We start from the raw sequence: 9,403 nt of genomic DNA on the forward strand, positions 1-9,403 counted from the left end.
AAAACTCAGATAATTCTTGATTACGTTTAACCTCGAAAAAATGACCACCAAGATAACTATGTAGAACCAGTTAAAACGGTTGAGACAAATTCAGTTTCAGCTTACTAGGCATCCAGATTTTGTCGAAGGCCTGCTGGAGAACCAAAAGCACTGCTGAACAATATTTCTTACTTCTAAGCACCTGTTTACTACATTAACAATTCTGTGGGTTTGTTCTATTGTCGAATGACACTCTGAAAACCAAATTGATAGTCAGGAATAATATCCTGGTTCACTAAACAGGTTTCCATCTTCTCGAGAGAAGTAGAAACCTGATAAATTAAGTTGCAGACGCGAGGATGATCAAGTAACTGTGGAAAATTAATTAAATAAAAATAAAACTTTTACAAAATTAACTATTAAAACAACAAAAGGTCTTACCTAAATATTAAATATTTATCAAAATTTGTTGTTGTATTACTATTGCAGCATATTTTTAAAATTTCATTTTTAAAAAAATAGATTGCTTAATAATTAAAATAAAAGTACTTATTACAAACAGTAATCTAAACTGTTTTTATTAAACTTTCACTAGAAAGACCACTTGGAAAACTAATCAAAAACGTTTTCATAACATGTACAAAACGAAAAAGAAAAGAGAGAGTTGAGAGACAAACAGACAGATAAATAGAAAAGAGATAGAGAAAAAATTAGACTTATGTAATGGAACTTGATAAAATTTGAAGTAACTGAAATTAAAAATTTTTAAGAACAATAAAGAAAAGAGAAAGAAAAGAGACAGAGAGATAAATAGAAAAGGATAGAGAAATAAGTAGACTTTTGTAATTGAACATTAATATTAATGTTAAATTAATATTAATATTAAACATTTTAATATCTAATTTAAGCAAAGGAAAATAATAATAATATTATAATAATTGAAAAAGTTTTTTTTTGTTCTAAATTTAATTCTTCCTCCCGGAACCAGACCCACAATTAAGTATGAACACTTTTCCGGGAGGTGTCTTCTCCTCCAGCACCAGATGAGGGAAACGCCAAGCCCGGCTATTCCGTTTCCGGCCTCCATCACACAACAACAGGGACTCGGTCCTTTGTGTTTTGTCTCTAACGGGGACACCCCTGAAGAAACGGCCCAGCCGGGGCTGTCTTTTTATTGAAAAAGATTACTTAATCTTTTACTCACTATACCTTGGTGAATTTAGATAATTTAAGTCTGTTGTCATATTTATGGAAGCGTGCTGACCTTTATGGAGAAGTGACTTACATGGAGTAGGTGCTGGGTTCGAATCCCAGTAAAACTTCATATTTTCTCACGTTAAAAAATTTATCTCTTATCAGTAGTTGGTAAAAAATTTAAATAGATATGGGAATTATTATCAACTAAGATTAAATACTGTTAGTCTTACAGTGAATGAAAAAATATTAAATAATTAATCCAATATATTGAAAGGAGATTTTTATAAGGTGCTCAGCTGATATAAGAAAGTTCCGGTAGATGTCAGTAAATGGGAATTAAATTTCTTATGTAGCACGACTTTAGTGAACCAAATCTGTTGTAATCTATTTTTTACACTAATTTTTGTTAATTATTGTAGGACTGTTTTCCTTAGGCAGAGAAAAATTTCATTACTGGTAATACTGCTGAAGAAAGGAAAACATGAATAATTATGATGGGTGCCATGCTACTCTGATTTGTCCGTGCTATTTAATTTCAGTGTGGAGATAGCTGTGTAGGCAGTACCTTCATACTGAAATGATGATTCACTATCCATTTTTTTTTTTCAGTATATGCTTTAATTGACGTAATAGCACCCGTACGTAAGTGTATTACCGAAGAAAAAGAAACAGATAGGCACGATATACGAATTTATGAATACGGAACAAGAAATGATGGAAGCTTAACAACAAAGGCTGGATATTTTTAGTATTATTCAACTTCCACATTGCCTAATCCCATCCATTACTCGCAAATTATTTACAAGTGCGTAGTAAAAGACTATTGGTCGATACGAGTAATGGAAAATTAAATCATTAGTTAGGAATACTACTGATAAAAATATTTCATCTAGTTTATGTGTTTGTGTGTGGATCATGAAAAGCCTCACGTTAATGTTATTTTGTTTTTTTAATAAGCAGAAGATATGTGGAAAGATCGCGTTGAATACACATGATAGAATTCATACAACTAAAAATTCGGTAGAAAGATACATTCAAACTGACGTATTTTCATAAATCAATTGTTGACTGAATGGAAATTATTTCTGGCCGTATTTTATCTGGCGTTTAATACAGACTTCAAAGTTCTCAATGAAATTATAACTGTCAAAAATTAATGGATTAGTTACTTTATTTCTATTGTGTTTGTACCAAATAGAGATCGGTAAAAACTGTGGACGCAATTTTTTTTTTAATTAGTTCTTATCGTTCAATAGTGGGAATCTCCCCTCACTTGATTATAAACATAAAATATATTTAAGTAGACTGTATAAAACAAATCAGATATACAAAAAATTAATTAATCCTTAGAAAAAAAATATACGAACCTAAATCTGAAAAATAAAGGATATACACAACGATGATGAAAGAAATAGAGAAATACCATACCGAATATCACCTCATAATATAATTACACGCATTCATAACTCGTCAAAGAAAGGGGTATTTTTTATAAACGTGTTTAATATCTTCAGCAGGTTCTAAATTTATTTTTTTTATACAGCATTAGTCCTTACCCTGTTTACAGCAAAGAAGCACCGTGAAGGGCAGGCATTCAAGAAGTGGATGAAGATCTTCTCCTTATCCATTCCTTAAAATATCTTCATACTTACAATTAATTCAATTAAAACATCAATTGCGACTCCCTCCGGAGAAGGGGGCGAATTGCTCCCTCCAAAAAAAAAACTAGGGCCCCTTTGTGGCGTATTCTTGCTAGCCTATGAAACGCTAGCACCGAAAGGACTTCAGCGAACGGTCTGAAGGGAAATTAGGTCGGGGGCACAGGTTTTAAAAGCCTAGCCACCCGCGGTCGGCCCCGAAATGGGTTTGAGAACGCTGGTACAAACGGATATGGAATGTTAATAAATCCGTCCATAAAATATAATAAAACTTAAAACTTAGACCCGTCATTAAAAATAAACACTTAAAGACGCCCGATTACAGAATCATACAGCAGCAAGGGACACTGTCCAGGCTCTGCGATTCGAAGGGAGAATTTGTGAAACTCCCGCCGCTTTTGCATTCATTCCATTACCCTGTTCAAATTGTACTGTTAAATCATCGAAGAATGAAAAAAAAATAATCATTACCTAGTGATAATACTACCAGATATTACAAGAAACTTTTTTAAAAATAAATAAATACAAGAAAAAATCGTTTTGAGAGCGACTTCATGAAGACAGTCAGTGGTCAAACTTCATACTCAGTGGAATAAGTTCTGGCTGCTGATTTTTTCCCACGGCCTTACAAGGCATCCGGAGAAGGTCTTTAAGAAAACTTTTATACCGAACAACAGAAAAGACTAAATCATCCTGGGTCGGATACAGAAGCTAAACCACGCCCATCTAATTGGTTTTCCTTAGCAGAACTGCGAGGCGTGCAATATAAAACGGTTTGTAAAACATTTACACATAGATTGTCCAATTTTCGGGTCTATTCGACGACAATTAAACCTTAGATTAGATGTGAAGGTTTTAACTAAACCGGAAGAAATATATGAAATGACTGAAGCTGTTTCTTTGTAGTAGTGGGATGAATTTAATTTAGCATTTTTATTTTCCGTGAGAGCTCTTACGGAGTACTGTGTACGCAATGAAAATAGTCTGTTGGTGATATAATATTTATTACCATTTGGTATTCATGTTCCAGTTTCTTATTCAACGATTCAATCATCGAATAAGAAATTATTGTCTAAATATTGTTATATATTTTTTGTCTAATTTTAGTTTTTTAAGTCGCTAAGGACTATTATCGTTGATGTTACTATAAATAAACGAAGGAAAAAATTCCTAGTTTTTAAAGCTTTTTTTAAATGTCTTTTATGTTAAAAATAAAAAAAATTTTCAATTTATTTTCCATAACAATTATTGTGAAATATGAAAAAAGATCGTTCTTTATTAATTCATAAGATGAGCAAGTAGCAACCAAATACTTTTTCAACAATTCTTTTTTTCTGTACCGGAAAAAGCATACGTACAAAAATGAACTGGATAAAAATATAAACTCATGAAAAAAAATTACGTGGTTTTATATGCAGCTGAAACAAAAGTTTATATTCCTTCCGTTTCGTCATCCAGGTACTTTTAATAATTTACCGATCTCAATTCATATATTCGCTGTAGGTGAAAAAAAAACAGATGTATGTTGTTACATGGTTTGTAAAGCGTTTACAGCAAATAAATGAAATCTTTAGTAAGCTACATTGTGTATTTTTGATGTATATATTCAATATTTCTAAAAGCAGTATGCAGAAGGAGAATACAAGATCAAACACGATTATATTCTAACTTTACGACTTTGTTTTATTGTTTATAGTTTGAATCTTGTTTTTTTTTTTGTAATTTTATTTACTACTGTTCATAATGAAAAAAAAAAAAACTAAAGTCATGCCCTAACCAGCTTTAAACCCACAGCAAATATATATTCAATGTTAGCACAAAAATATTGTTATTTTACGTTACATATTTATTGTTTTTTTAAATAAATATTGTTATTTCGGATTAAAAAAAGTTACTACTAATACTTTTTTCCTGTTTTAGCCTCCGGGAATTACCATTCAGGTATTACTTCTGAGGATGAATGAGGATGATAGGTATGAATGTTAAATGAAGAGTAGCTTTGTACAGTCAAATCCTTGTACGATTCGACCAATCCTGAGATGCGTGGTTAATTGAAACTCAACCACCAAAGAACACCGGTATCCAAGATCTAATATTCAAATCCGTGTAAAAATAACCGACTTTACTAGGACTTGAACAATGGAACTCTCGATTTCCAAATCAGCTGATTTGAGAAGACGCGTTTACCTATAGACCAACGCGGTAGGTTTATTATTAATATTTAAATAAGGGAGAAAACACATTTATATATGTGGGTTATTTCTGATGCACAGCATACATACGCGGATTAACACCGAGTTGGTCAAGTGGTGAACGCGTCTTCCCAAATCAGCTGATTTGGAAGTCGAGAATTCCAGCATTCAAGCCCTCGTAAAGCCAGTTATTTTTACACGGATTTGAATACTAAATCGTGGATACCGGTGTTCTTTGGTGGTTGGGTTTCAATTAACCACACATCTCAGGAACGGTCGAACTGAGAATGTACAAGACTACACTTCATTCACACTCATACATATCATCCTCATTCATCCTCTGAAGTATTATCTAAACGGTAGTTACAGGAGGCTAAACAGGAAAAAAAGGTATTATTTACAAACTATCAATTATGTAAAAGTTATGCAGTCTAAACAAAGTATTTGAAAAAATTACTTAAAAACACACACACACAAATATATATATATATATATACTACATCTTGTTAAACATATCTGGAAACGTGTTTTATTTTACCTTGAAATAATTCAATCTGTATTTTAACTTATAATTTATTTATTTTTTAATTTTTAACGAAAAAACATCAGATCCAAAAGTATGTTGAACATTCTAATAATAACTGTTAATCAGGAAAAAAAATATAAAACAAGCTCCATTTTTTTTTATTAAAAGAAAAAGTGAAAGTCATACGAATAAAGTTTTTAATTAAGTCCAGCCTAACTGAGGTATGACTTTTAACCCTCCCCCTTGGACAGTATCATCCTACCGCTCAGATTTAATAGTAACTTTAAAAGCATGGACGCCTCACTATACAGATAAAACATCATACCAAATTATAAGATTTTTGGTCCTGCTAAACCGGAGTTATTAACCAAGATATATAACAAATAATAGATATATATAAAATAATCTTTTATATACACATACATTTAATGAAATAAAAGAATTTATCTTTCCTCTTTTTCTATTTTCCAAGTCTTATTAAGTCACAAATATTAAAGAATTTTAAAAATACTTGGCAGGATAATGAAAATTATCCATTGTTAAAATTATCCACTGTACAATTACTGCTTGTAAGTAAAAAAATATATATATTTTAATACCTTTTACTTTTAGAACCACCAAATTAAAAACAAAGTACTAAAAAATTTCATTTTGCAAGGAATTTTAAATCTAAAATTAAAAATTTGTTATTTTTTAAATAACACTAGTGCGTTGTTAGAAGAGATACAATTTTTCTTAAGTTAATTATAATTTTTCTGTTTCTATTTCTACTCAAATTAAGGATTACAAAAACGAAATTCTGTTTATATTAGAAAATGAATTTGTAACGTACACAAAACGGGAGAAACTTGCATTTGATAAAAGAAAGAAAAGGACGCAATGAGAAAACCGTAAAGAGGAAATGTATTATATTTAACCTAAAACTTTTTGAACCAAATGTTTGGAATTTTTGTAAGAAAGTAATTTGGATTATCAGAAAGCCAACAGACTATACGTTATTAAGTTATAATAATCCAGTACAAAGCAATGATAAAAACAACAGTTTTTTTTAATACCTCCCAATTTTCTATGTGTTCTGTATAATATTAGTCTAAGGAATTTCCTATTTACGTTATTTGCATGAACTGTACTGCGCGATCATGCTAGGTATTTCCTATACACAAAAAAAGGCTGTTTGAAGTAGGTCATTTTATGAAAAGTTTAGTATAATCATACACACAAAACAATGCAGTCTTTCATATCAAATCATGAATCTATATTTTTTATTTTGAAGTCGACTAAAACTTATAAACTTTTTAGGTTTAAAGGAAAATAAGACTCCGAAACTTTTAGTTGAATCCTTAAAATAATTTAACCTTTATACTTAATATTAAAAAAAATCTTTACCCAGGTTGATCTAGTGGTAAAACTCGTCATCATAAATCAATTAATTTCGAAGTCGGAAGTTGTAAGGTTCAAATCCTAATAAAGGTAACCTTCCAAAAACTTTTAGTAACACCCCTTAATTCTAAACTGAAATCTTGAATTATTTGGTCACTTTTTCACAAACTTCATTTGTAGCTAGTAAAAACATCCAAGGTGTTGATTATTTAAAATTACTATCCAAATGTTGATTAAAAATGTTGGTTAAAATTACATATGTATATTACATATGTAATTTTAACGTAATATACATTTAATTGATATTATAAAAAAAAAAAAAAAAATAAAGGTAATAAATATTTATTCGGATTTGAATAATAGATCGTGGATACCGGTGTTCTTTGGTGATTGGGAGTTCAATTAACCACATATCTCGGGAATGGTGGGCCTGAGTCTGTTCAAGACTACTCTTTTACCGGTCCATTTACAATTAACACTCCGATCGCTATGAACTTTCTTGTTGATGCGACAATTTATTTAAAAATTTATTAAAAATAAATTTTCTACGTATGTCTTAAATTATCTAGAAAAAGTGCGTAAAATTTTAATAAAACGTTATTTAATATAATAATCGAGATTTGTTTTTCTTGAACTATAGAATGCACAATGTGTTTAAAGGTTTTTTGTTTAACAAATTTATAATAACTCCAAACTAATATTAGTTTACCAATAAAATAGTATTTTACTTAACAAATAAAATACATTTTTCTTTAATTTATACCTACTTCATTGAATTCTTCTTTTCATAAGCAAATTACCAGAAAAGAAATTATTGCCCAAATACAAACAAAGAATGTCGTACTACCTTATTAACGTCGTAAATGAAAAAACTATGAAAGTCTGCAATAAAAATTCTAAAATTAACAATGGCATAAACAAATCGAGTTAAGGAGTTATAAAATGACCCCCTTCAAAACAGTAAAAAATAAATTCTTTCGTCTACTGTTTACGTGAAATTGTAATGTATTATTTTCTAATCCGCGTGCTTGTGATTTATCAAAATGAGCAAATAATTTTTAATTAGTAATTTTTTTTTAACATGAAATAACCCTACTAAATTTCTGTTGTCCAACATATTATCTCCCTTAACTTTAAACTATCCACGATAAATATAAAAGTACGTTCAGATACACTAGTTTACATAGTATATAATTAAGAATATAGTAAAAAAAAGCATCAAATATTTGCTGGAATAAGCTAGAAATGTATTTATTTAAAAAATTTATTGACCTCAAATCTAAATTTAAAAAGAGATTGTAAAAGAAACATTCATTATACCGGGTGATTCATAAAGGACTTCACAATTTTAAAAGCATGTAAAGCTTGTTACGGAGGCTGGCACAAAAATTTAGTTAAACTGCAGTTGCAAATCGTGAAACCAAAACATACAGCGAGCATGATCCGTACCAGTAAATGTATCCACTTTTAACAACTTTGTGACAGCGGTAATGGCTAAATGCGGTACTAATGATCTACGGGAGTCAATACTTGATGTGTTGCTAAGAAATGAGATCTTTACCGAATCTGTAAGTTGTCTACATAAATTTTTGTACGCTTTCAAAACTGTGATGTCCTTTTTGAATCACCGATATGTAGTGGAGGACTTTATAATAGTAAAACAAGATCGATAAAATAGGAAGGAGAGAAATTGAAAAGTTTCAAATACATTTATAGGAGAATAATGAAAATTACACGCATCGATTAAATTCGAAATAAATTTTGTCGAATAAAGAAAAAATTGAAATTCGTTTCAGATTGTTGTAGTCAAATTGGTAGGTAATTTTTATTAAGATATCCTATTTTACCTTGATGGTAGAGGTACGTGTGAAAGATAATTGCATCAAATCGGTTAACAGACTGATGCAAAAACTGTAACTGCCTTACTAATTTATTCGGATAAAAAAAAATAATTATTTTTATAACCATAGAAACAACAATAAATCGAAATCAATATTAAAGTGAACATTTACTAATACTAATAAAAATTTTACTAAGTGAAAAACTTCACATCATAAATTAATATATTAATTAACAAAAATATGGATTTTGATTCAATACGGACAGAGATAGAATCTAATGGCTTAGGATAAGCCAACCACATCTGTAACAACCAAAATAATAATTTTAATAATTAACACAGATGGTGATAATAGCGACATCAAACATACAAACACTACATCTGTGCAATTTATATTAACGTATTAGCATTCTCATTAACGTGTTGTATTAGCAAACACATTATACATCAAATTATCCCTTTGTATACATTGGTAACAGCAATACAAGAAAGAATATCTTACACATTATTTCATTTAATGGTAAGTTACGTAATTTAACTTTTCTTTACGAAGTTATGGCTATTATTAGCTGTTAAAAATTATTTTTTTTTAAATTCAAATATTCTACATCTTTCCCACGCCTAATAGAGT

The sequence above is a fragment of the Lycorma delicatula genome, chromosome 8 (genome assembly GCF_047948215.1).
Source record: "Lycorma delicatula isolate Av1 chromosome 8, ASM4794821v1, whole genome shotgun sequence".
NCBI classification, from domain to species: domain Eukaryota; kingdom Metazoa; phylum Arthropoda; class Insecta; order Hemiptera; family Fulgoridae; genus Lycorma; species Lycorma delicatula.